Below are 26,452 nucleotides of genomic sequence, written 5' to 3' on the forward strand. Positions count from 1 at the left end.
CCATTCTGTAGCCACACCAATGAACACTGGCTTGAATGTTGATGAAGTGTTCTAGCAAGTATGTCAAGAGTTGGCTCATGATCAAGTTTCAGTCATGTAAGTGTGTAGGCATACCCCCAAACAAACTTAAATCTTTCTCTCCATCATGGAAAGGCAGAGCAGGATATTTGCGTCAACCAGCAAAGCTGGAAGACAGTATATTTGGATGTTTCGTGTCACCCAAATGCCAAATATTCAAAAATTGTGCCTTCCAAGATTATGAGACTGGCTTTAAAATAATATTCTTAAAATAAAGCCTCTAGAAATCCCTTTTATCTTCTTCTTTTCTTAGATTCTTCTGAGCCTATCAGCACCTAAAAATCACGTTTTTCACCTTTTCATCTATGAGCATAGAAAAATGTACTAAAATATGAAAACTATTAATGCAGAAACACCTCTCTTTAGAAGGAGAAGCTTTACAGAAAAACATCACATCATGGAGCTCATGAGACACTCTCTGGAGCTGATAAAACTGGCTAAGTATTTAATAAAGCCAGGGACTGAGATGGCCAAAGTTTGCACAGCTGTAAGCACGATATAGTTCAGATTACAAAATTCTTGCTGACAGAAGATACATATGGAGTGAAAAACTCCAGGTATAGATTACCTGAAAGGAAGGGAAGTAAAAACATCAGAGGGGGCTACAGTTGTTGTCTTGTGCAGTGCAGTGCAAGCATCTTCAGTCACACACCAGGGAAACAGCTTCCAGGCTGTGAAATTCTTCCTTCAGCCCAGAACTCACCCACTCCCATAAAAAGTTACTTGATGCCAGACTGTATTTTAGAGGACTGGAAACTGGATTATCACTTGGTATCCTAATAAGGTTTTACATACTGAATGCAATGTGCCACTGGACTGTTAATTTCTAACTGATACCACATGCACCACCAAATTCAGTGCAGAAAAGCTTTGAAAGTCCTTCAGATTAAGTTATGTTACATAGGTTTTTTTTCCAATGGCTTTAAATTGTTTTAAATTATACACTGCTTGTGTTTAAAGTATACACTACTTTTTTAAACAGTTTCATGTAGTTGTTAAACTAGCAGATTCTTGTTAATTTTAAAATACACTTTTAAATAAATTCTCTAAAGGTTTAGATACTTTATTATCCATTGTAATTAAGTATAGTTTAAATTTAGCACATTGTAACTTCCCTTTAGTCTTATATCCCCAATAACTTGATGATATCAGGACTCTTAGTTATATCCTAATACTTAATATTTGCCCTTTAATTTGGTTAAAAATGAAGTATAAAAATCTTCTTGTATACAAGTACAAAAATAATATAACAGTTAAAATATTGAACATTACTGCAATTTCTTCCCCCAAGACTCCTTAGGCTGAGTCACAGAAAACACTGATAATTTTCAAGTTTCCTACTGCCTCTTCATAAATGACAGTACAATATATACAAAACATATGACATTCCAAATGTTATTGTTATCTTGATAGAGGCTTCTCTACCATCAGGAGCAAGGGCATCATAATTTAATTCAAATATTGCAATGATCAGCATTCCCATAGTGTAAAGCTTAAGACATCTGACCTCAAGGAACAAAGAGATTGAGGTATGTCATTATCAGTAATCTAGTCTTTACCCACAAACTTTCACTGAAATTTAAAGTCAGTTAAATTATGTGAGTTTTATGCTGCTTGCTAAAAGGAAGAAGTTTTGCACTTTCTATTAATCTCTATTTGATAACCTGTAGTCTTAATTACGCTGTGTTACTAATTTTCCCCCTGTCAGCCAACACACAAACGTTGCACTATTTAAAAACAGACTCCTGCTTCTCCTTTTGAAAAGAAGGCGTGGGACTCGTCTCACTTTACTCTTGCAGTACACCCACGCTGCAAAGCTGACTGCTGTGGCTCTGTAGCACAGAGTGAGCGCTGTGCAGTGCGAGTCACACCCACACACCTCTCATGGCTGCTCCTGCCACTTGTGTTAGGCACTTAGGCAAGCATGGCACAAATTCTCCTGCTGTCACTGACTGGCTCCAGATAACTCTGGTTGGATACTTTTGCTTGCCATGGATTGCAAAGAGAACAATGATGATCTTTTAAGACAGGAGTTGCCATGACACATCTCTCCATGTCAACAAGCTAACAGCTCTTCTGGTCCTGAGCAAGCTGCTACCTGGACTTTCAGCAATGCCTCTGCCTGAACAGTTTGTCTCTCTTTCCCTGTCATTGTTAGCAAAGTCTTGACTCCTGGAAATCCTAGCCCTTTGACAAAAAGACAGAAGTAATTCTGGTATCTGTATGTTTAAAAATCTTGATAAAATCTCCTAAATCTCTGTAATTTATAATCCCTGGCGCTGTTCTCCGTAAGGAGCAGACATCTGCTTTGTCTCACTTTCAGGACTTTTGACTTCCTGTAAAAAGCAGGTTTTTTGTGGGATTTCCTCTCTGCCTTGGCAGTCAGACAGGAGGCTGTACATCATGTAGTTAGGTTGGCTCACCTGTCCTTTATCCTATTTCCTTACTTTCCACTGGAGAAAGCTGGGAGAATTTGTGTGTACTCTTTATGCTGCTGTCTCTCTGTCACCACGTATTTTTCAGAGGAAGTCAGTCTCACTTTTCTTTCACTAGAAATGCGTCATGATAGATCCCTAAACACCAAATCAAATTTTGTGTTAATTGAAGGTAGGCTTTTGTGTTGTATTTCAGTTTCTGCTGGCCTCCAGTTCCTCCAGTCCAGAAAGAACTGCGGACTCTATTTTCGCCTTGGAGAACAAGTCATTTCACTTTTCTGAGTTGCGCAGGTGGCACAAACAAAATATAACACAGAGTGAAAAGTAAAAAAAAAAGTAAAAGTCTGCTAATAATCTAAATTAGGTTAGGAAGAGTGATCTGTGCATCCTGTATTTGTGGAATTGCCTTGTTTCTGCATAAAGATTAATATAAATAGTAACCTTTTCTTTGCAAAGCTCAATATGACTGTTGCTGTTGGTCTAGCAGTCTTTTTCAATATATTTCTGATCAAGTTGTCTTTTGCAAGATAAACAGTAAACAGTAATTTTGTGGTCTAGAGTTTGTGAAGTTGTGCAACTGATTTGTTGCTAAACCGTAGTGGTATGTGTTTGTTGTTTTCTCAGTGGAATGTTTCATTGAACAAAACTAAATTTTAAAAGGCTGTGAAACAATTCTGTTAGTCTAAATTGAACAATATTTCAGTAAATCACATACTTCATAAAAGTAGCCATATAGATGTGAAATCAATTGTTAGGAAAACTGTGTTGTCACTTGAAATCTTCTTTCCATAATGGTTTTATTTTTCTATCGTGAAAGTTATATAATTCTTCTTAAAATATGTTTGCTAGTATTAGCAGCTTTATTTAAACAAGACTGTCTGGCAAAATATTTCAGTTGTTACTATTCTTGTGTGCTACGGAAACTGGGAATAAATTGTCATTATGCAAGCGCATAAATTACTTGGAAACCAGATACAAAGGGTAGTTCTCAATGATACTCCATTTAGCAGAGTTTTTCAAGTGTTTTCTCCTTGTTCCAGTAATATTCAGTATCTCACTGATGGCTTGGATGAAAGGCTAGAATGTACACTTAATAAATTCATAGAGCAAAACAAGCATTTTGAAAGCAAGGCTGTGGAAAATGACGAAGTAGAGATAAAGTATGCTGATGTTTAAAAATAGGTTAGACAAACATCAGCAGGTATTGCATTGGTCAGGGGTGAGCAAAGAGTTCTCACATTACCTGCTACCTCTATTCCTTTAGTGATTTCTATTTATGTGATAGTTATAAGAATAGTAATTATACCTAAAATAAGTATTTTGTGTAGCTCCAGAAAATTGCAGGGTATGTAACCAAAACTTAGCATTGGTTCTGGAATTCATTACATGACTTTTGTATTTACCTTAGATTGAAGCAATTATACTTCTTATCATTCTGCCCATGTCAGTACTGATTGAAAATTACCAGGGTCTGATGGCTTTGTGAATGGTCTTTGTGAAATAATATGTGAACATAGACAAATGTCTGTGGTAGGATATAATGCATTCATACTTGTAAGAAATTTTGGCCTTCAACCTAGTCACAGTCCATTGAAAAAGATGGACACCTTCTTGAGGTTACAGAAGGAGTGGGATAATCACCTTCCAGAGGTACCTCTGCCTCTCCTACATTTTCTGCAACAAATATATATATCAGAGGTATTCTTAGTTTTTCCTATCTTAGTATGCAATACTAAAAGTTTGATTTTCTTTGGACGTCACTGAGGACTATCTGAAAAAAATTATAAGTGGTAGAAAATCAGAACAGATAATGTTGAGGTCTGTTTTGACCCTTGGTTCTGTGAAGCCCTTTCAGTGAGTCATTTATTAAGCTTTTATAGCTGTTACCAATACATAATGGACATGACCAACATGTGTTAGAGATAGTTCTACAGCAAACTCATATAAGCCACTTATTAACCTGTTGGATTCTTGCCCATTGTTTGTTAATCCTTTACGCTGTATCTTGTGTACAGTGTTTGAGAAAGACAATACAGGACTTTAATCCAGAAAATCTGCTATACACAATTAATTTTTACAGGGATAATATTATACTGATATTTTTAAAAAACTAAGCTACTTGACATTTATTTTCTAGATAATGGTATGTTTAATCCTGGTTAATGTTTTAGGAACCATACTACTGTATAAGGCCTTTCTCTCTCATAATCATTGTGTGGCTAACAGGGAGACCGTCAACTTTATCCCAAATCTTTTCTTAATGAAGCATTTGCTATTGCATGGATGAAAAAAAAAAGAAGTCTAATTTATAAGACATTTTAAAAATTGGAATTAAACTCCAGCAACCAGTGATGACTAGTTATTGTTCCTTTTGTCAACAGGCAAGATGAAGGAAGTTCTGGCAGCTTACCATGTCCCGGGCTCTGCAGAGCTAAGTGAGAAGTGCGCCCACGTTCTAGCACGCATCACATCCCATCGACCTTGGGTCTGGAGTGCCAGAAGGATCCCAGCGCTGCGCTCGGACACGGCTCTGAGCACCTCAGTACCCTGTTTTTGACAGACTCCAGGGATGGCAATATTACACACCAGTACTACCTGTCTGGGGCAGGCTTAATTTTATAAATTAAAACAATAAATTCTATGAATTTCTAAACCATATTTGTGCTGTTGAGGATGATCTGCTCAGATGAACAGTTTTGCATCCATCGAAAAGACAGGTTCTTCTGCTGGACCAGAAGATGACAGTGGACTGTATATTGTATATTGTAACTAATATCATTTGTAGCATCTCCTAGTGCAAATAATTGAAGAACAGGTTGCAAGAAAATCCTGTGGGGAATAAGACATGCTTTGTTTTGATCTACAGATTTTTTAAAAAGTTTTGTTTTTTTAAAGATAACCACTTTTAGATAATACTATATGTGCAGTCTATGTGCACCTCTTCACTGTGGCTATCTGTATTCCAGAGATTATTAATTCCGTGTAAGACACCTCAACCTTTTAAAATTTGTGATTAATCCTTAAATATGAGATTATAATGAAAAACTAGAAGGGAAAACTTCTAGGGCTTTTATTTGACAGGATGTCTCAAATTACTCCCTGATACTTCTCCGTAAAGGAGAAGGAAAAGGCAGGAAGTAGAAATTAAATACAACCCCCCCCCACGTTGCATTTCTTCTTTTGGCATATGCACCAATCTAAATGTGTGTTTGATCTAATATCCAAGGAGAGAAAAACAGCTAAAAGTTAGCTGAGCCATCTCACAAAAGGTCTGTGTTTTTGGGAGGTACTTGCTAATTTTGTCTCTTGAATAGCTATAGAAAAGAAGGAATATGTATATGCCCCAACATATGTGAAAAGGACATACTTGCCATTCCTTTATTTATTTTTGCTCATTCAAAAATTAAAGTGTCAGTTATTTGGAATGCTGTAGTCTGTGGTCTCTTTACGTTTGTTTAGTGAGAACCTTTCAGCAAAATCATTCTCATTACAGTGTAACTGCATGGTGACCACAGCTCTGGGCCTGTATAATAAAGATCTAAATTCAAAATTTTTTTTCCTCATCATTTTCTCTATTTTTATGTTGTATCTGCAAGTCTTTAATTGGAGTCCTGCTCATTGCTGTGCTTAGAAGATTTGGCAATATTTTTAGGAAGGAATGTATTTGTGTGGTTGAACCTTGTTCTCCTTTATATTATTATTTACAGCAGATTAGAGGGCAGATACAAAATGTTAACAAATCAAAATAAATGCTTAAATTCAATTTGCACATGATCCCCCAGGACAATAAGGAGATCAGTCTCTTTGCATCCTTGATTTAAGGCCATGTTCAAGTATTTGGCATCTGGTCTCTATTAATTAGTAATCCTGCAAATGTATTGGAGGAAAAAGCTGCAGAAAAGTTGAGGCTAAGCTGGCTTTGATTTGCTGTGTGTGATATATTGTGCTGAACACACAGCTGTGCTGTACAGCACAGTTCAAAAGCCAATCAATCAGATTCTTTTTACTTCCTGCTTCTTATTCTCCAAAAACAAAGCTTTAAATTATAAAAATGTTCTTCATGTAGCAGTTAAGTTTGTGTGAGCAAAAATCGCTCATGGTATTTAAAAAATGAATGTGGTCCTGACAAGGCTATCTTAGCCACGCTGCATTATAGCAGAGGTTTGTCCCACTATGGTTAGCTCATAGCAAATACCTGAATTCCTATCAACAGAGCACCTCTGACCTTTAAAGTCTTTTAGTTGGTCATCACTATTATCCTGCATCTGATGTAGCTGCATGTGGATGGTGGAGTGCTCACTGCAGTGACATCCATACCAGTGCATTTAAACACAAACAGAGGCAGACAGCAGCATCTCAGAGCAGTTCCCTGACCAATTTCAGCTAATTTAAGGTAGCGCTCCTGCTCACCTTCTGCCCTGCTCACACCTTCCCACTACCTGCCTCAAAGAGCTGCACACCTAAGAGGCTTCCTGGTGTGACTGAAAACATCCTTGTGTAAGAGTTTGCTCATGTGCCAACTCTAACACCGGGGCAAGGGTGGGAAGAAGCACCTTTTTATCAGCAGTTTAGTTTTAATATGGCTTACACTGATAGAAGACCCATATCCTCAAGTGCCTCTGTGAATTTACTGATCTTATTACCTAAACTTTCTGTTTCAGGGCATTGCTTCCCTATGGCTAAGGGTGTTCCTTGATTCAGTAACACCACAAAGAAAATAAAGTACTGGAAATTATCTAAATCCTTAGAAAATAATATTAATGGCATCTTTAAAATTACTTGTGCAGTGGCAGTATTTGCGGTACCAGAAAAATACAATGCCACAAAAGGAGTACATTCTTGCCATTCAGATTACTCTGAATATCAAAATGTTTTCAGAAAAACAGAAGCGAAAGCTGTGGGCCACAGCAGTACAAGGGCAGCACAAGCCTGCTCTGCTAGCAGACCCTGAGCTATTAATGAGGTTTATGCTCAGTATGTGAACAGCTGGACCCACCAAAACTGTACATGCTTGAGCTTGACCATGACACCATTTGAATATGAATGACAAGAATGAATTGCCCCAAGAGCAGGGCCTTATTTTGGAGAAATGGCTTTTTGTCTGTACCGGAGGCTGCTGAAGTTTGACTGTCCCGTTGAGCGAACTTTTCTGACAAGATGGGTGGCTGTTGCCCATCTGTTGAAGGAGTGATTGAAAAACAAAACACAACAAAACAGGCAAACCTCTTGGCACTCCAGTAAGGGCAAAGGTTGAAGCTTTTTGTTCTTTGGATGAATCCCTTTTGAGATGCCTCTCCATGCTTTTCCTTGGCATCTGGACAAGCCCTTCTTTGTGAAGGGACATGAATATGGAGAGACCTGCAGTGCACCCGTCTCTTCAGTCTGCTTCAAAGGAAAGTTTCAAAAGTCATTATTTTCTGGCAGTTTTAAACATCTGAATGGGGGCAGTGCTGGCTTCACAAACAGTATTAGCTGATTTTGATGACTTGGAGCAATTCAGTATTTGCTCAATTAGAACAGATACTAAATGTGGACTGTGTAGCTTAGCAGGCAAGAGGTTGGTTTTCCTGACTGAATGTAAGGTGTGAATATGGACTTCACATTCAAATAAGATGGTCTTAAGTGATTTCTTTAGCAGAAAATAATCCATTCAAAGAATAAGAACATCTGCTCAGAGCCCAGACCTGAAATAAATTGTAGATTTAGAGACAGGTCTTTTGTCCAGCATTGTTTGGGCACTAGACATGAAAGAAACAGTATACTCTCTAGGTCACAACTGGGGTTTCAATGACATGTCTCTGAGCACACCAAATCTTACCTGTGGCTGCAGTTCTATTCCTGCTGCAGTCTGCACTGCTGTGATAGCACAGGCTTTTTTAAACATCAGCTTGCTTTAGATTTCTTACATTCCCTTGGGTTTGAACTACCTGTGTGTGTATAGGCTACTGTTGATTCAGACTATGCATACACAGAAAACCCCACCAGTAGTCATCTGGTTATATTTGTCACCCGGTTATATTTGTTAGCTATTACTCAAAAAAGCTCAAGTGTCTCAAGTGTTTTAGAAACCATGATCATGTTTCATAAGAAATTATGGACCTTACTTTTTAAATTCTCTGTTGCAACTTCCATCTAGTAATCTAGGTTTAGCTTGGATATTAGGAGAAAGTTCCTTACTGTGAGGGAGGTGAGGCACTGAAACAGGTTGCCCAGTGGGGTTGTGGATGTCCCATTGCTGGAAGTGTTCAAGGCCAGGTTGGATGGAGGTCTGAGCAACCTGGTCCAGTGAAAAGTATCCTTGCCTATGACAGGAGATTAGAATTACATGATCATTAAGATCCCTTCCAAATCAGGCCATTCTATGATTCTGTGAAATGTTGTCAAATACTAAGGGAGTCTCAGACAAGTTTGCAGGCAGAGTATCATTTATTCTAACGTGTAAATAGATAAACCAAGTCACCAGAGAGCTAAGTAACTTCATGGATATTTCACAAGATGTTGCTTCACTGCAATCAATAATAGAAAACTAATAATCATGTAAGGAATCTTACTTAAGTAGTTATCACATGATTTTTGTCACTCCCTGCTGCATTTGCCTTCTGTGTGAAGAGAGCTCCTCTGTCAGTAGCTTCACCTCAGGTGCTCTGAGAGTTCTGCACCCATGCCCTCTGCATCTTGCAAGAAACAATTATGTTGCATTATCCTATATGATAACCTTAACTGCCCTCCAGGAATCGCTGTGAAGGGCCAGATCTTATCACTGTTTTCTTTAACTCCATGTCAGAGCTGGAAGTTCCACTTTTCACCAAGGCTCCCTGTTGCCAGCACAGAGCTTTGAAACATTTTCTACCTTTGTGATACTACCACTAGAAATAAATAGAAAAATGTTTGATCAACTTCAAAAGAAAGACCAGTCTGAAAATGTTACCACCTTCCAACTCACAGGGAAACAGGTCAAACTGTTCAGTGAAAAGTTCCTGAATGTAGAAGCAGGAGGCAGTGGTTGCAGAGGGCTGTGGGATCTGTGCCCTGCCTGACCTACCTGCAGGTGCCTGCTGCCAGAGTTGCTGCGAGGCAGAAGGCACTGTCCCCCCATGGCCCCACAAGGCACATTTCATGGCAGATGAGCTTTGGCAGGAGAGGGGAAGCTTTTCCTAGCTCATTGTTGCTCCTGGGGACAGCAGAGCCGTCACAGTGATTGCAGGCACTGAATGGGAACTGGCCTGTAGCTGTCTGCATTGGCAATATGCTGCATTTTCAAAGCAATAACTAATTATTGTACTGAGTTCCTAAGGAGTGTGGTGGATTCACTGGCTGTGGGAACACTTAAGTCAAACTTCTTGACCATTCAAAGGGTGGTGATGTCCTGGTGCAGGCAAAAGGGATGTGCTTGATGTGGGGATTTGTTGCTGACCTGCTCTGTGGAGGATCAGAAGGACCTCAAAGCTGATAATCAAATGACCTGGAGCACTCTGTTACCTAATCCCAGATTCCTTTCCTAGCCACCACTCTCTTTTGACACCAATATTCACTTTGTCTTCAAACTAGAGAGTTTGTCTCATGGGGATCTGTCAGCTCAGGTCTCTAACCATCATCAGGTGTCAAAAAAAAAACAATTTCAATTGTGTCTTGTGAAAGTCAGTCAAATAATGACATTTTCTTTTAAATCTCAACTGTGTAAGTTCAGACTGAACAACAAAAAAAATCCCTTACATTCCTTATTTAGGCACAAAGCTTCCTATTAAATCCATTCTTTACAAAATTAGTAACTACATATTCAAAATTGCTGAAACCTATCGCCCCCAGTAAAATTTTGGAAACTAGCCAAAACCAGGAGAGTGTTTGTTTGTTTGTTTATAAGAAGTTTTGTTTTGAAAAATAGCCAAAACTACATGTGATATCCAGGTCAGATTCCTAACCCAGAAGTATTGTTTTTGCTGTGACACTGGAATGTCATGTACAACACACATTTGGAGAGTTTCAGGAACTCTTTCCCCAGAGCTTTATGTGTAGCAGATTTTATCAGCTGGATTTTGTATCAAAAGTCTTCAGGAGGCCCAGGTTCTGTTTGGTTTATTTTGGTTTTGGTTTTATTATTTGTCAACAAAAGAGCTGCAAAATAAATGTCAGAATGTAAAAGTGAGTCCAGGTGAGCTAAGGCAGTGAGCTGTGTGCTTTCCAGCTGGGAGACCCTGTCTGAAGTCACAGCCCCTCCTACTCCCCAGCACTGTGTGTATTAAGCACTCAGAAATGCTGTTCTGCAGTTTGTCTCTCGAGAGCCCTGCCCAAAATTGTGCTTGGTTCTCCATGGCTGATGTGAGGTGCAAATACCTTGGCTTTCTGTAGCTTGGGTAAGTACTGAAGCACTAACAGACCTGGAGAATAGGCTTTCCAAAGAAGCCACCAGTTGGCAGAGGTGGGACCAGTCATGTTTTTTTCTGAAATCACTCCTTTCCTCAGCAGGGGAAACAGGAATGGCCTCCAGTATAAGTAAAACTACCCCTGCAGAGTCTGAACAATAATTGTCATCTCTATCTGGAAGACACTCAGAGGAATATTTTTTGTTGTTTTGGGGCTTTTTTTTAATCTTTTTTTTTTTTTGAATGCATATTGTGTACATCAGCCAATTCTTTTTCCATGGGCATTCTCACAGTGACACAGTAAGAGAAAGGCTTGTTAGCATAGCTTTGAAATTGTCACCTCTTCACTCACTAATGCAGCTTAACTTCACAAAGCTGATTTCAAGTGCTGTTACAATAAGAAAAGCATGACATTTACTTAGCTGTTAATGTAATGTCCAAAGAGAAGGGTACACATTCCCACTCTAGCTCCACTTCTCAGGCAGTTTTACAGTCAACTTCTGCAGGGAATGCCAGAGCAGTGATTCATCATTAAGGGCAGTCCATCCCATCTCCGGGCCAGAACACTGGATTTCCCAAATGTCACAGTTTATAAAATACAGTCAGTGATGAGGCTCCATTTTCTGTGCTGTCAGTGTTCTGTATTTGTTTTTAAGGATTTCCAACCCTGAGATGGTGATTATTTTTTTTCTCTTTATCCATAGGCATAAATTCAGGAGCTCCAGAAGCACTAAACAACATATATTAGGTGATAAATCAAAGCAGTCTTGGAAAGCATTGTGTGCCGTGGCAGAGACAATCAATAGGAGAACCTGTACAAATTAGTTCTGTAATGAATTACATTCCAGGCCCTGGGCCCTTCTTGTGTACAATCACTGCATTATTTCTTCCTGTAATAGTACAGAGTATGTGCCTGCACTGATTTGTAGGATAAACTTGTGCTAAGAATTGTACACTGAATTCCTGTAGTTCAATTGCTTCTTGAAGTTCACGGCAAAGCTCGCACAAACTGCAGTGGGACGATGATTCAGGATGATAAATACCTATCAGTGCACAGCAGAGACACAAACTGCTATGCAGAAAATCATGGATATTTGCCACACATGGAAACTCTCATCTCATCATGATGGCATCCGTATGTAACTGAACTTGTTGTGAGCCAGTGTAAACATAGAAATTCAAGGGAGAAAATAGTGTCCTGGATGATTAAGGTATCCATGTCCTGTGAGTGTGTACAGTTACATAGCAGGTTCTTTCCCTATTTAAGCCAATGGGAATCAATTAGTCCTAAATATGCAAGGCTATCAACAGCTGAACCCAAAAGACACAAGAAGCAAACACAGAGATACAGAATAGCACAATTCATTTTTTCTGCAATAATCATATTTCTAATCTTTCTGTATCCCAAAAGGAAAAATCAGTTGTTACCTTAAATAAGTTTACAGCAGTTCCTGGAGCACATCAGGCTTTGAGACTAAACAAAAGCTTTCTTGCCCTTAAGATTCCTGGTTTTTACTCAAGAACAATGAAAAATAATAGAAACACATGGAGGCCATTTGAAAGATGAAGCCTCTTCAGCAGCGGTAGCACTTCAGATGATGAATGCTGCCATTCCAGTTTGGAAAGGCAACTTCAAAGTCAATGACATGTTTACCTGGCTTGGTGCCCTGTAGGTTTTTCCTCCCATTCCTGCTGTGTTTCTGTGCACAGGAGAGGTAAAACCATACCCTGAGTCATGGCAATGCTATGGAGTTGAAGTAATTGACCAGTTCTGCTTCATTAAAGCTATAATGAGTGGTGCTGGCCCTGGAAGTGTCGGTCAGTGCTTTGTGGCAAAGCTGTTTAGGTTCTTTTGGGGCAGTTGGCCATAGCAGGGCCAGTGTGAGCATGTGGCCACCTCTGGTCTTTTGATGCCCACTTCTAGCAAAGCAGCTGCCATGTTCCAGGGTAAATCAAAGAGCAACCTCTGAGGTCAGAGATGCAGCAGCACAGAAAAGCATTCTGATGTAGACAGCTACTGAGAAGGGTTTTGTAATAAAGTTTAACTTCAGTCTTAGGCTATTTAGAATATTATGCCATATAAAAAATACTGATTCTTTGCTGTTCCCTTTACTACCACATATTCCTGTTAGCCTAACTCTTCATTCTTCTTCTTAAAATGTCCAGGTTCTTAGGAATAATTTCATATTTATTTCAGAACATCTTTGTAAGTGCTGTACATGCTTTTAGAGTGTGCTTTTAAATGGCAGGTCTATGCTCTTATGGATGAGGACTGTCACTCTGGTGAGTTTAAAAGCAGTTTTCTGCCACGTTTGGCACTTTGCATCTACCAGGTCTTTCTAGGGGCAGGATGGTGGAACTTCCCTTCCTTTCTGAGCTCCAGAACTTGCTACCCTTCCTGCTGAGACCCATGGGCCGTGGTGGCAGGCACCCCTGCCAGGCCAGGAGCAGACAGTGTGTCCCGATGGATTTGCCAAAAGTTAAAGGGCTGGAGCAGAGCCTGGGAGCTGGGCTGTTGCCACTGTGGACTCCAGACGGGAGGGATCTTTGGCAGCATTCCCCGGGTCTCTGAATAAAAGTAAGGGAGCCAATTAGTAGCTAAATGACATTATGTATTCAGTCAAAGTTTAGACAAGAAAAAGCAACTGATTGCATTCATTGGGAAACTTGAATAAAAACACCCCTCAAAAGAGCTCTTGCTCCAAAGCAAGGGCTGTTTGTCCAAGTATATTTTCCTTCAAGCTGATGTAAACCTACCACTTTTTTCCTCCCTTTTTTTCCCTTTTATTTTTTTTCTGTTTTTCCCCCGTCAACTGGCACTGTTAAATCTTTTCATACTTTGGGAATCAAAGTGACTTCAGATTTGTTTCCTTTTTCGTGGATCACTTCTTTGAGGTCGGGTTTTTTGGGTGGTTTTTGGGTGTTTGTTTGTTTGGGGATTTTTGTTTGCTTTCTTGTTTTGGTTTTGCTCTTTCTTTGTTGGTTTTTTTGGAGATTTTTGCCAGGGTGTGCGCTGGTGCCGAGGCCGGTGCGGCGCGGGTCGCTGTCCTGGTGCCGGCCGTGCCGGGCTGTCCCGGGCTGTCCCGGGCTGTCCCGGGCTGTCCCGGTGCCGGCTGTCCCGGGCTGTCCCGGCCTGTCCCGGGCTGTCCTGGCCTGTCCCGGGCTGTCCCGGGCTGTCCCGGTGCCGGCTGTCCCGGCCTGTCCCGGGGTGTCCCGGGCTGTCCCGGGCTGTCCCGGTGCCGGCTGTGCCAGGCTGTCCCCGGCTGTCCCGGGCTGTCCCGGCCTGTCCCGGGCTGTCCCGGGCTGTCCCGGCCTGTCCCGGGCTGTCCCCGGCTGTCCCGGCCTGTCCCGGGCTGTCCCGGCCTGTCCCGGGTTGTCCCGGGCTGTCCCGGGCTGTCCCGGGCTGTCCCGGTGCCGGCTGTCCCGGCCTGTCCCGGGTTGTCCCGGGCTGTCCCGGGCTGTCCCGGTGCCGGCTGTCCCGGCCTGTCCCGGGCTGTCCCGGGCTGTCCCGGCCTGTCCCGGCCTGTCCCGGCCTGTCCCGGGCTGTCCCGGGCTGTCCCGGCCTGTCCCGGGCTGTCCCGGCCTGTCCCGGTGCCGGCTGTCCCGGCCTGTCCCGGTGCCGGCCGTGCCGGGCTGTCCCGGTGCCGGCCGTGCCGGGCTGTCCCGGGCTGTCCCGGCCTGTCCCGGGCTGTCCCGGGCTGTCCCGGGCTGTCCCGGTGCCGGCTGTCCCGGGCTGTCCCGGCCTGTCCCGGCCTGTCCCGGGCTGTCCCGGCCTGTCCCGGCCTGTCCCGGCCTGTCCCGGCCTGTCCCGGGCTGTCCCGGCCTGTCCCGGCCTGTCCCGGCCTGTCCCGGGCTGTCCCGGCCTGTCCCGGCCTGTCCCGGCCTGTCCCGGGCTGTCCCGGCCTGTCCCGGCCTATCCCGGGCTGTCCCGGGCTGTCCCGGGCTGTCTCGGGCTGTCCCGGGCTGTCCCGGGCTCCCGGGGAGCGATCCGGGCGGCGGCTGCTGTTCCCCGTGGCCGCCACGGGAGGGCGCCCCTGGCCGGCCGCGGTGCCGGCTCCCGCCCGCCCTCAGGGACCGGCGCTGTCCGCTCCCAGCGATTCCAAGCGACTCAAAGAAAAGGGGAAAATACAATCTGGGGAGGCGAGGGCTGAGGAAAGAGGGGTTTTGAACAGCTTGTGTGCTCCTGAGGCGGTCTCGAGGATTTCGTATTCCAGTCATATCATCCCTTTCCCCCGTTACTTGAGTGAGCCATTCACGCAGCAACATGGAGGGAAAAAACTTGAATAAACATTAAAACGCCACTTTTAATCCGTATTTTACAGCCCATTCTGTCTTTACTTCCATGGGAAGTGACATATTCTCCTGCAGCTACCATTAGCAGCTTTATAGCAGGAATTTTCTGCATTCCTCAGGATTCCTCCGCAGCCGAGCCCGTCCTTGGGCTGCCCGGCGGCAGCCAAGCTCCCGCACGCATCCCTGCGCTCCCACGCTGGGCCGGCATCAGCGGCTGCCCGAGACCGGCGTTTGCGCCGGGCGCTCAGAGCGCTGCTGCCCGGCCAGCCTGCGCTGCCCGCGGGGCAGACGCCCAGGCCGAGACAGACAGCAGGAAAAGGAGCCCCGGCTCCCCACCGCAACACCTGGGAGCTCTGGCTGAGCTGACTTCAGGCTCCGTCTCTACCGAGCGGACAAACCCCACGTGGAGTTTCCTGGTGTGAGCAGAGTGACAAAGGTGCTTTCCTGCAGGATGGCTTAGCCCAAGCAGGGCTGTGCGTGAACTCCCTGCTACTGCTCCTGGTCTCTTTGAGCTGCGTGACTTAGCCTCATGCTATGTGGTTGTAACTTGACAGAACAGCATTTTTTGACCTGTTCTTCATATGTCAAGAAACTGAAATGTTTCTTGAAATGGCCAATAAAGAGTTAAAATTTCCTTTGAAGCATTTGGTAAAGGGATACTGAGAGGGGATGTGAAGCCAAATCTTTCACCCATCATCAGCTTCCTGAGATGCCACAATATTTAACAGTTGTGAAGCACACAAACATTTATGGGGCATTTGAGAATGAGCAAAGATGTTTCCTGAAGCAGAGGCTATGGATCTGTACAGAGAACTGTTATTGTCCCCGTGCTGTCTGTGTGAAGACTGGGAGGTGGAGAACTGAATGGGGAGTTGCTCAGCTGTTCCCAATGGAAAAGAAAAAAGAAACTTTCCCAAATGAGAAACTTCATTTTATCTTCACACAGCCTGGGGACCTTGACACTTGGAGAAGTAGAAGTCAATGTGAATACTCAAACTGGGCAAGCTGTAATGTGAGCAATGAAAGAAAGTGCTGCAGTCAGGCGGAGACTGAGGAATGTAGGTCCCTGGCACACTGGTTAGAAACTGCTTTCAGGCAAGGTTCAATCCAAAAATTGATTGAAATAGCAGACCATCCAAATTGATTGTAGCAGGACACAGAAGAGCAGATGAGGAGATCTATTATAATTCAGCCATAACAAAAGGAAATTCTGAGACCTCTTAAGTCAGGTGGGGTGTTTCAGATAGAAAACCTCTACCTTTGGCATTAAACTTAAAACACAGAAACATTAAGTTGCTGAAGCCAAAGCAGCTAAGCCTAAGTTAAACAGCTAGTAGAAATGCCTAGCTGGAACAGGAGTGGCAGCCTGGGTAGTAATACTCATTCTCTTGGAAAAATTTGTATTTTCTTCCATTTAGTCAGTGGTTCTGTCTGCTTTCCTGTATGTTCCTCAGCTGTTGTAGCTCTCACTGCAGGCCAAGCAGTGAGAAAGGCAGTGGTCTCCTTCATGCTTTAGCAAAATCAGGATCTTTCCCGTTCTTGTGTCCCTTCCTCTCTGTCCTCTCTAACACACTTCTCCTTCTCTTTCCAGCCTTTTGTACCATCTTCAAACATGCTCCTGTGCCTTCATCTTTATACCAAATCACCACATTTAAATCATAAGGATTTTTAGTTGGCCCTCCTCTCTCTCCAGAAACAACTTTTCTCTGTGCCCTCATTTGTGAGTCTGTGGGTCACAAGGAGAACTCACGAGTACGAACACTTTGGTTGCTTCATGTGGCTCTTGTACAAGCAGATAGGTTTCAGGAACACAGTTTGTGTTGTGCTTAGTGTACAGAACCATCTCTTCATCAGTGAAAACACAGCCCCTGTGCCTGACAGGCTGGCTCCGTGGTTTTTATTGCATGTCATAGGAGAGGGATGGCTGCAAGCACATAGGCATGAAGGCAGGCTCAATGGGTTCTCAGGAAAATATATCTGCTGTCTCCCCCAGATGCAGAAAGACTTGAGTGCAGCCACAGAGCAAGTTCTCTTCATATAGGTAACATTCCTCAAGCTCCCCAGAGCTCAGTCTTCCAATGCGGGAGCACTGTAGGGATCTCCTTTAATCAGCCACACCTATTTTTGCAGTCCCACTGCTGATCTGCCTCCAGTGGCCCCAGCACAGCTGTGCTTTACCAAGCCCCACATGAACCTTCTCTAAATGTTGCCAGGATGTGCCTGCAGCCACCTTTCCAGCAGAAGGGAAGGGTTACATGCGTCATTAGCAAGCCATGTTGACACAGGAAAACCAAAACCTCTCACAGAATGTGACGTATGCACACAGGGAGGCCAGTTGCCTTTTTTGAAAACACAGTGACACACTTGAAGGCTGCCAGATTCTGCAACTCTTTCATGGTGTGCAGATGGTGAAGCTTTTCAACAGATTGAGAAACTTAGGGGGGGAAAAAAAAGAATTAGGAATTACAAAAGACAAACACAAATCCTCTGGCAATTGTCGCTGCTTGGAGTTACAACACATGCAGAGGATGGCAAAACCACTGTCAGTGAATCACCTTAGACTGTCGATTTGCTTAATTCCTCAGGAGTCATGGCACGACTCATTCCCAACCTGAAGACCAAAGGAAGGTTTTAAAGGAAAAATGTTGAATAAAGCAGGCTCTTTGCAAAAGAATGAGGACAGTTTGAATTCCAGCCTTTGATATAATTTCATTAATGCTTCATGATCTTATTGCAAAACAAGGCCATCCCTGTTTGGTAACATCAGGCACTCGTCTTTACTGGAGCAAATTGGCTGCATGTGGGATGGACAGTGCTGAGCAAGACATCACTTCTTTCACTGACAAGTGTTGTGTAATGTTCTGATGTGTTCTTTAATGGAGTTTTGTAATTGGTGTGCCTACTCTGCAGGCAGGGTCCTAAAGAAGTGAGGTGCTGTAAAAATACTACTCCAAAGACAACATCCTTTTTCAGTGGGGAAATGTCAAGCCTTGCATCTGATTCACATGGGAAAAGAAATTTTGATTGTATGAGTCATTTCAGCCTTTGGATGCTTAACAAAATGTACAGTGTGATCTGATGCATGACTAATGTGTTTGTGTATTTAAGAGTCTGTGGGTGCTATGGAAGTTACAGAGGCATATCTAGAAAAGAAGACACTTCTGAGCATATTGGTTCATTACTTTTCATCTATACATAATCAGCTGCTGTTTCATAGATCTAAAAAAATTCCTCAATGTTTTGTGTGTTTTAAGACTGCACTTCAGAAGTCCCCTACATCAAATCTTTGTTTAAACATCCCACTCATCTACCATTAACCGTCTCATTGTGTTTCATTTCAGTTCATTTGCAAAGCCTGCACACTATCTAATTAACACAAATTTTGTTGCTTGCTGCAAGCTTCCCTTCTCCAAGCTGTCACTCCCAAATATGTTCATAAGAAATTTCAGCTTTTGTTAATTGCATTTGCAAAGTGACCTTTATTCTCTCCGGATACTCCATTATTCACAGGTAGTTACTAAGTAACCTGTAGGAATGCTGCAGGCGCGTCATCTCTTACTAAGAGTTGTGCTCCCTGGCTGTTCAGTGTTGGTGTTGTGGGGCTGAGGGCCCAAACTCTCTGGTATTAGCTCTACCCTCCATTTGGGAATGATGTTCATGAACCAAACCTCTTGAAACATTTTAATTATCAGGGATTTTCTCATGACAAATTGAGCTTGAAATAGCAAGAAAAAAATGTGGAGAGAAGTCCTGATATTTGTCATTCCCTTTAACCAACGGTTTACATATAATAATTAAAACAAAATAATTTGTTACATTTTTAATTAATACAACCATTAAAATTAATATAAATAACTTCTATTCACCTTAGTTGTGGATTTCTGTGGTAAGGATTCATTCTAAGGACTGTTCACATTTAACTTAGTGAAAAACTTTGTGAGTAGTATAATTTATAAATTGCAGCACTCTGAAACACATCACTATTGGATCTTCATATTTAGATTGTTGCATTCTTTGAATCAGTGTTTATAATACAATCATAGAATGGTCTGGGTTGGGAATACCTTAAAGATCATCAACTTCCAAACCCTTTGCCATGAGCAGGGACAACATTCACTAGACTAGGTTGCTCAGAGCCCCATCCAATCTGATCTGAAGCACTTCCAGGGATGGGGCATCCATAGCTTCTCTGGGTAACCTCTTCCAGGTTATGCCTCACCATTCTCAGAGAGAAGAATTTCTTTCTAATATCTAATCTAGATCCATTCTTTTCCAGTTTGAAGCCATTCCTCCTTGTCCTATCACTGCATGCCTTTGTAAAAATCTCTCTCCACCTTTCTTATAGATTCCCTTCAGGTACTGAAAGGCCACAATTAGATGACTCCAAAGCTTTCTCTTCTTCATGGCCAGTTAAGATTTACTGTACACACATACATTTTTCAGTTCTCATGATTATCCTGTTGACCCATCTAATTTCCTTGCCTGCTTTTAGCTATGTTTTGCACAGGCACTACCACAATATTTGAACACCCATTACATTGCTCTGGCACCACACTGTAATGAGGTATGTAGGCAGAATGGACCAAAAATTAATTTTAAGCTCAGGGTGTAAGCCCATCTCAGTTGAAACAGGTAACATTATCTCTGTTTCATCCTTCTGCTGTTAGTACTGAGCAGAATTGTCATAGCATGAAGGAGCCAGGACAATCAAAAATACCTTCTGAGTCTCTCTGAGGTCAAATACATTGTCACCCCTGTCCTGTGCTGAATTTAAAGCAGTTCCAGTAGTGATCCCAGACAGTGACTCCAGTACCTAATTCTGCACCTAACAGAGAAATGACATAATACAAGAAGAAAAAAAAAGCTTTAAATCTGTCTGCCCCAGGACAGTAGGACCAGAAAGCATTTTCAGTGATCCCACCTCTGGCTTTAGACACAAAATAAAGGAATGAGCCCTCTCTGTCAAGTTTTCAGTACTATGTCAAAGTGTTCTCAGCCAGTGACAACTCCTTTAGGTGCTCAGTATTAACCCATTAACAGGAGGATTTGACAGCCACTATCATTTGAGACAGTCAAGAACTTTTGCTTCCCTCCCTGGAAGTGTTTCAGGTCAGTTTGGGTGAGGCTTTGAGCAAGCAGGTCTAGTGAAAAGTGTTCCTGCCCATGGCTGGGGGAATGGAACTAGAAGGTCTTTAACTGTGAATCACTTCCAAAGGATACACAGAGCTCATCCTCTTCTGAAAATGCACGTGCTATGAACAATGACCTCTGTATCAGCCTACAGCACTGTCATAGCACTAAACTGTCCTTGGTAACATTACAAAACACCTGTTCCTTTCATATTTTATTTGTCATACTATTATAATCATTACTCCATAGAACAGCAGAGGAACATTGCCCCTCCTTTCCCAGAAACTGTACAGATCTGTACACTCGTGTCGCAACTGCACCACTCATAAATTGGCTGCTCAGCAGTGTTACAAATGCCAGGTGTATTGCAGTATTTTTCACTTTCACAGCAGTGCATTTATCAAACACTGTTTAGGGATTACTCTGTTTCCCCATAATAGGTGACATTTATGTGACTTGCAGAGTTGTGACAGTACTTTGGCTTTTGCCAGCAGCTGCCTGGTGCCATTCCTTGTGATGCCAATGATTCCTGAAGCAGGCATGGGAGGATTGACAATCCCTGCAGCTTTTCAGGGGTCAGGCTCTGTAACAGTGATGTCCAGCTGATAAGCATAACTGAAGGGGAGGATGTGTTGATATACAAACGGTGCAGGCAGGGTTGCAGTTCTGAAGAGATGCTAAGTGCTTACTTCTTCGGGAGCCAGCCTGGATGCAGGCCCTGGCATACAGCAGACATTGAATAGGGATAGGTTTACTCCATACTTATATCTGTTTACCCCTGGTAAAAAGTTCCATCAGATTTTTGTTTCCTTTTTATTTTGTTGCAAATGTATTTTGGGAAAGCAAATTTATTCATGTGTCCATGCTGTAGCTTTGTCTAGCAGCTTGAGTGTCATTTTTCATTTTGCTTTAGCTGCTCCCACCTGTTGCACTGTTTGAATTAAATGGACAAAGAAAAGGGAGATGTGTGTGTTGGGGGAAGAGTAGAGAAATTGTGTTTGGTTTGATGAGGTGATTCCCTGTCTGAGATGAAGGGAATCTCTTACTATTGTGCCAGTGCTGCTGGAAACTCACAATAGCATTTGATATTGAGAAGCCTTGCGTGCCACTTTGAGTTAGCAGACTACAGACTCACTGGCAACAGGGGTTTCATTTTTTTTTTTCTGAGAGCAGTCTGGTGTCTCATATCTGCAACCAGATGCTGTGACAGTACTCTATCCTGCTTCTGATTTATAAATATACCCCTTGCCAGGCAGTGGTATCGGGACAGGAGCTGACTGCCCACAGCATGTGCTGCTATTGGACTGGACAGTCACCCCAAGTGCTCAGAGGAGACTGCTGTCTCCATGGACATTAATTTCTTTGCAAGTGCCCCAGCCTGCCAGGTCACTGGGAATGTCACTGCAATAATGCAATTGCAGGAGGGATTTCTCTGGGCTGTGCTTCACCTTGGTTAAAAAGAAGGTCAACTTTCTGCCAAAGGATACAACTGCAGTTCACACCAAGTGTCTGAGTAACTATAGCAGAGTGACACATTCAACCAGAGTTAAAGTGCAGATCATACTGGTGAGCTTTCCATCTTGCAGACTAAACCTCACTCGTCTTCCCTTTCACCATAGACTGACCACTTGTCACAACAAGTTTCTGTTTCTAGGGCAAAAATATTGAAGACAATTTTATGTCCTTACTGTGGAGTGACACAGAATCAGGAGTTCTTCCCTTGCATGTAATCCTAAAGCATGTCACTCTGTGATACAGAGCCTCCCCCTTATTCATTTTGTGAGCTTTGCAAAATTTTGTACTTTTGGTGTATGACTCATACCACTAACTCTGTTGTACCACAGGCAGAGGTTATGTGAGAGGCTAATGTAAAATCAGAGCTTGCAATTGTCCAGGTTTAAAATGCAGAGCCAAAAGGCACTGCCAGTGGTGAAAAACTGTATTTGTGTCATCATGCCAGTATGCTGATCCATCAGTGCTGGAGCATGTGGGATACCTCTGTGACAGCTTTCACAAAGTCATACATCAAATTACAGGCACATGCCAGTGCCTTTGGAAAAATTGGCTTTTGCAAAACTCATTTATCCCTGACTACACATTCAAATTCTGTGAATGAATCACTGTAGATAGAAAATAAGTAAAGAAAACAGAGTGGAGTAGTGTGAAATTGGAAAAAGTACTTCAAAGTGTGTTCAGGGTGATGGTTTATAGTGAATCAGGTAAAAAAAATCTGTCTCCAGTCTCTTCCATTCATTATTACATTGCTGCAGTGGTGAAAAGCTGTAACAATCTGGTAATTTCTAAAATTTCTTCAAAATAATATAGCTGCACTTGTCAGGAAAAGCAAGTCAGTCGAGGAGAATTTTGCCAAAAGCAAATGTTACTATTTGGGGAAAGAGATTGGATTTGGCTTTGTACTGGCTCTAGGGCCTTATGAGGACACAAAAGGCAGCGCTCACTTTTGCATTCTGCCACATTCACCCCAAAAGGATGGCAAGGACCACAGATAACTGTGTGTATCCCAGGGCAGCCAACTCAAGGGGATCTCCAGAGCTCTTGTGTGGCAGATATAAACAGCCAAGGCAGGGGACAATGTATGAACATCACACATATATGAGACATAGATGAAAAGAGACAATGCCAGAAAGACCTGAGGTCATTCTGGCCAGCTTGATGTTTACTGGCTTCCAGCTCCTGTTTTAAATTATGTTACTGAGAACATGGATTTAAAGTGTGTTCCAAAATCAAGAGAGATGAGCAGTAAAAAGACTGCATATAGCAAGTGCAAAGTGAGAAGTCCCCTGGCTGAGTAGTGACATTGTCTCACCACAAACCCAAAGGTAGCCCCTTGCTAGCTGAGTGTGAAAGGTTTCTGCAAAGAGCACTCATACAAGTATCTGGGCCACCAAGGGTCACCAGATACAATGCTTTAGCAGTACCAGTTTCTTACATACCATGATCTACAAAAACTGCTGCTTTATAACAAGGACTTGGAAAGTAGAAGAGTGAAACATCTGTTTCTCACAGTGTACAAAACCGAGCATGCATAAAGCTTAGAAACTCTGTTTTTTCTCTTGCCGTGAGACTTCAGGAGGTTTGGAGACCCTGGTTTGCATGTGCAGTTCTGTCACTGTGAACCCTGATGTAGAACTGCTCCTGATATAGATACAATGAGTATAGGATTAATCATTATTCTCACATCAAATACTGCAAGGTCAGTGTTTGTGAATGGGTCTGATGTTTTGCATATCATAGCAACAACCAGACTGTCCCAGTAATCCAGACTGATGGATGGGCATTAATTTCCACTTCCTGAGGATACATGCCACACAGAAATAGGAATGCCAGCAACTGCTGAATTTTTATCAATTCAGTAAATAACAGAGGAAGATAATTGCTTCAGATAATAGATAACTGGGCTATAATAACAGTACACCTGGTATGAAACTGCACTGTATAGGCTTTTCCTCATAATTTACTGGTGTTGAAAACTCAAGTTGTGAACACCAAATAGTCTTCAGACTTAACATGACAATACTTGATAAAGACTCTGTATCAGTGAAGGATTACCAAACTGTGGAATCATAACAATTTCTCTTTCTCACATTCTGTTGACTCTTCTCTACCATTTGCTAATACATCACTACTCTTTACATCCTAGTCTTTTCTCTTGCTGCAAACAACGCCTGTCTAAAAACGTAAGCAGAGGCAAAGATAATGTTTTCCTTCATTTGATTATTTCTTCTTCATGTGATCTTTCTCTCTGAGTGGTGTTCTGTGGCACCAAATTCATGTTGGTGACATGTGCACACACATAACATCCCAGCTTATTCATGGTGGAAGGACCCGGAGCCTTAGTGGGACCAAATCTAGGTCACCAGTGTTGCAAATAAGTAGGTCAGTAAGGAGTGGAAGTAGGTTATCCAATTGTTATGAGGGGTGAGGGCTGCCCATCCACTTCTAGGGTACATTTCCAGAACACAATAAGGCAGCATCACAACTGACATTGACATTGATTGGTGTCCCCCCTGGGGATATCCACGGAGATGCCAGGAAATAAATGGACAACGAAACAAAATCTACCCTGTCACATGGGAGAGGGCACACCCAGGTCTCGATGCAGGCATATTGGGAGAACAGCACGTAGCCTGGCTGGTGAACCTTTTGCTTTCCCATCCATTTTTTGCCTGATTAATGGATAGAAAAAGGACTTCACTTTCCAGGGCTTTATTCTGACACATTTCATCAGCTCTATCACTTGAGAGAAGATAGAAGACAAATAGTTTTATCCTATTATGTCAGAACAAATTGCAGCCTGCAGGCCTGATTCTCTGCCCCGTTATGCCCGTTTTACCCTGGTGCAATTGTACTAAGCACTGATGAACTCCACCAGACTAAAACCAGCATGACAGCATGAAGATGCAGGTTCTTCATCTTCCAGAGTATGGAAGATAGAGCTCCAGGGCCCTGCTGCATTAAGTGCTCCCAAGTACAGCCTCAATGAAAAGTAGAGCCAGACACTGCACTTTGAATCTTGGTTATTTCCAGGGCAAGGAACAGAGAGAGGTAGTCAAGATATTGTGCAGTAGTTGTGTTATGGCAGATCCTAGTTTGGCTCTCAATTTTCTGTAGGAGGCAGAGGTTACAAGAGGAACCGATGGTATGCTCCCAATGGCTGGTGGAAGTTTAAAGCAATATCTCCCCTCAGTTCTGTGTCCATTTACCTTTCAGGCTCGGGTAAAAGCATTTCACAAAGCATTTGAAAGAAGGTGCATCTGCAGTATCCGTTTTGTGGTTTCCCTGTAAAGAAACAGCTGTTCCGAGTGAGGCGGTGAGACGATGCAAAGCAGATGCCATGTGGTAATTTGTAAGAGCAAAGACTCTTGTAGACTACTCCCAGCTGTTTTTATACTAGCGTCCCCCAAAGTACCTGAGTATGAACAATGTTTTGGCCAGAGTTTATCATGATTTCTTAAGTTTCTCCAGGCTGGCCCCATGTAGCCAGTGAGCTAGAAGAAAGAGGAGAAAAGGGTCAGATCATTTCCCAGCTACCTGGCTTATGTAGTTTCTTTGCTCATCTTTCAGTATTCTACCCTCCTATCCAGGCTGGTTTGGATGTAAAACCAAATTGATAGAAGGAGGGAAAGGAGTGAATCCTAACATTAACCTGAATAAATCAGACAAATTATGTATGTTCCCTTTTCCTCTCTCCAAGAATGAAGTCTGTGTCCAGCTTTTAACTGAATTATTACAAAAGTATATGAGCTCTAAGCCTTTCATCACCTGCAATGATCTCTATCTCACCCATAAAGTCTTCTCTGATAGTTTGACAAGGGTAACTGCACAATGCTTGCAGAAAGAGGGAATGACAGATGCTGTGTTAAAGAAAGACAAAATATAAATTACTACAGTGATCTCAGCTGTATAAAAAATATGCTGTCAGGAGACTAGGGAGCTTTTTGGCATATTTTTAATGGGAATTTCTTTAGTATACACCCCTATAATATCTGGTTGCTCCATTCAATGGTTTTCCCCATGCTCCCTCTGCTTTCTCCTGGCCCTATCTTAGGGCTGCAGTGCCCTTACAAGTATCAGGAGCACTATTATTATCTGTAATTTCCTGGGCGCAGCATAACATGTGATCCAAGAACATCCTTCCTTTCCACTTCCCATCTGTGTAGATAACAGCACTCTGCAGAATTCAGTTACTATTCACTGCTCCCAAAAACCCTACTTTTTGCTTTCCTGGGAGCTGGAAACTGCTGATATATGTAACTCAGTATGTTTCCCTTTGAGTTTATAAATTACCTGCAGGTTTTGTTACACACACTTCTTGCATGGTAGGAAAAAAAAAGAAGAAGAAAAAAAGAACTCACTCAAATGGAAGATAAACAAGTAATTGAGCATGCCTGCTTGGAAATGGCTGGATTTTTATCAGGAAGTAAGCATTCACAGAAACCTTACTTAAACAGCATCATGTGTCATTCCCTTTAAGGCTTTCACTTAAGAACATATACTATATTTTATAATATATGTATATGAAATAGATTTGAGGACAAATTTTTTGCTATTTAATTCCTGATAGAAAATTTCAGAACACTTGAATAGATTAAGTCCTGAATTCACTGTAAGCTAGGTAAGCAACAGAAATCTTGC

The 26,452-nt window shown here is 42.4% G+C and overlaps 1 protein-coding gene across 2 annotated transcripts in view; it reads left to right on the forward strand.

Annotated features, from left to right (window-relative positions):
- The window catches only part of SCAF8 (SR-related CTD associated factor 8), a 150,580-nt gene that overhangs the window by 81,101 nt on the left and 43,027 nt on the right, over positions 1-26,452 (forward strand). Inside the window, exon 21 of one of the 2 annotated variants that reach the window (XM_031504361.3) lies at positions 4,895-6,063. The exons of the other annotated variant lie outside the window; for it this stretch is intronic. The gene's annotated coding sequence lies outside the window, so the exon portion shown is untranslated. Of the gene's footprint in view, positions 1-4,894; positions 6,064-26,452 lie in introns of those variants that run through there. 2 annotated transcript variants of the gene reach the window in all.

The sequence above is a fragment of the Lonchura striata genome, chromosome 3, assembly GCF_050655825.1.
Source record: "Lonchura striata isolate lonStrDom1 chromosome 3, ASM5065582v1, whole genome shotgun sequence".
Lineage (NCBI taxonomy): Eukaryota > Metazoa > Chordata > Aves > Passeriformes > Estrildidae > Lonchura > Lonchura striata.